The 2,500-nt window shown below is 44.8% G+C and overlaps 1 pseudogene across 1 annotated transcript in view; it reads left to right on the top strand.

The window, feature by feature from the left end:
- LOC308159688 (otoferlin-like) overlaps window positions 1–2,500 on the top strand; it is a 109,965-nt pseudogene that overhangs the window by 55,040 nt on the left and 52,425 nt on the right. The window lies entirely within an intron of this gene.

The following is a 2,500-nucleotide window of genomic DNA, read 5'->3' as shown; positions in this document are numbered from 1 at the left end:
TGCTTGTGGTCAACCATGACAGTGGAGGACTGTGAAGTCGGCTTCTCTTGCCTGCTGTGTGTGTCTGTGTGTGTGTGTGTGTGTGTGTGTGTGTGTGTGTGTGCGTGCACGTGTGTGTGTGTGTGCGTGCACGTGTGCATGCATGCATGCGTGCGTGTGTGTGTGAGAGTGTGAGTGTGACTGTGTGCGTGTACGTGTGCATGCATGCGTGAGTGTGTGTGTGTGTGTGTGTGTGTGAGAGTGTGTGTGTGTGAGAGTGCGTGTGTGTGAGTGTGTACATATGCATGCATGTGTGTGTGTGTATGCGTGTGTGTGTATGCGTGTTTGTGTGTGTGTATGCGCGTACGTGTGTGTGTGTGCGCGTGTACGTGTGCATGCATGCGTGTGTGAGTGTGTGCGTGTGCATGTGTGTGTGTGTCTACAGGGATCACTGCAGTGTCCGAGCCTCAGCACAGTGTCTCTGCTGATGGCTAGCATTAGCGGTCGGTTGCTATTGTGTTTTAGTTTTTGGCTGAATAATGTGAGGACTAATATGTGGGTGGTACTGGTATTGATTTCCACTGAGATTGTCTGCCCGCCCGGCCAGAACCCCTACTAATCTATCATCATAACAGATGCATGTTAAGAGTGTGTGTGTGTGTGTGTCTTTGTATCTATGTATCTATGTATCTTTGTGTCTGTGTGTTTGTGTGTGTGGTGTGTGTCTTTGTATCTGTATATCTTTGTGTCTGTGTGTGTCTGTGACTGTGTGTGTGTGTGTGTGTGTGTGTACGTGCATGCATGCGTGTGTATGTGTACACGTGCATGCGTGGCCTTACAGGTGATATATATACTGCATTAGCCACTTTCGGGGGTTTGTGACCACAAACACTTAATTTGTTTCCATCGTGCTGCAGGGTGATGGTCCTGCTGATCCAATCAGGAGCCTCATTATGATGCTAGCTACGAGCCCTGTGGGTTCATCTAACGGAGAGTTTTTCTCATATCATGTCTCCCCCCTTAGAGTTGACACATTGAGGGTAACTTTAACGAGGCCCCTGAAATAAGACTCTTAAGATAACATGAATGGTTGGGTGAACGAGTGGAAGAGGGAGAAGAATGAGAGAGGGACACTGTACTGAATGAGAGGAAGAGGGAGAGAGAGAGAGAGATACTGTACAGTATCTGTGCACACTCATGCAGTATCCCATCACACACACACACACACACACACACACACACACACACACACACACACACAAACGCATACACACACGTGCGCACACACACACACATGCATACACACACACACACACGCATGTATACGTACACGCACGACACATACACACACACACACACACACACACACACACACACACACCCCTGTCCTTGGTGCTAGACACGTCCTGTCACCTGTCATTCTCTCTGTACAAAGCGTCTGTCAGTCAGAGCTGGGGTCTGTCAGTCAGCCCTGGGGTCAGGGGGTGCCGGGGGGCTTTGTGTCAGAGAGGACAGAGTGAACCCATGGAGAGAGAGAACAGAAACAAAGAGAGAACAGAAAGAAAGATAGAGAGAACATAAAGAAATAATACAGATGGAAAACTCACTGGGAGGTAAAGTCTGGGAGATCCATTTTAATTTCCACAGTAGTGGGGGGGCAGAATGATGACCTCACGGAAGCTTTTTGATGATGTCACAGTGGGGTTTAGCCGGGTCGGTGGCGGTGTCTGGTTGCTAGGTTTGAGGCTAGACGATGGGTCTGTCAATTCAGTCCTTAGATATCTCTGAACAAAAGCTTTACATGTGTCAATATGCTTTCCAGATTATATTAGCTCCCTATGTTATCTTTGGACAAAAGGCTGTTTACCATTGGAATAAAATTCACTGTTTGTTTTCCTATTTGCCAATGTGAGGTATATTATCAATGCAATATATTACAAAATAAAAAAAATAGAGTAACTATCCATATACAATATCCATCTAGAGCATGAATATCAAATGCAGAAAATTATAAATAAGATCTTCTCATTTGATATTTGTGTTGTATATGGATATTTATGTTTCTATTTTTTAAATGCTGTAACATATTGTAAGGAAGTGGGGCAGGACTAGATACGTTTTCACTTCCCCCTGTACCCTCCCGAACGTGCTAGTGTAAAATGCACGAGGTGAATTTGTGTTGGTGAACTTTTTTTTCTTTTCTTTTATGTTTTTATATGTTTATTGTGTTTGGGACAAATAAAAATCAAATGCTCTCAAACACTCCTGAAAAACCAAATCTTCTGGAGTTTGGTTTGGTCCAACACACATATTTTCTGGAGTTACGTGGATGATGTGGTGTAGACCAATACATGGATTGCATTATGCCATATCATAAATCTGCTCCTTTCAGGGATAAAGAGGAGGAGGAAGATGACAGTGTGGACTCCAGGTACACCATGTTTACACCATGTTTTGGGTTGCAGTGATTTTTCCTTGTGTGTGTGTGTTTTGTGCCGTTGACTTGTCACTTCAGCAGTAC

Source organism: Nansenia antarctica (assembly GCF_963989245.1).
Source record: "Nansenia antarctica genome assembly, chromosome: 6".
In the NCBI taxonomy this organism is placed as follows: Eukaryota; Metazoa; Chordata; class Actinopteri; order Argentiniformes; family Microstomatidae; genus Nansenia; species Nansenia antarctica.
The sequence above is the reverse complement of the archived record's forward strand: the minus strand, read 5'-3'. Positions and strand labels throughout refer to the sequence as shown.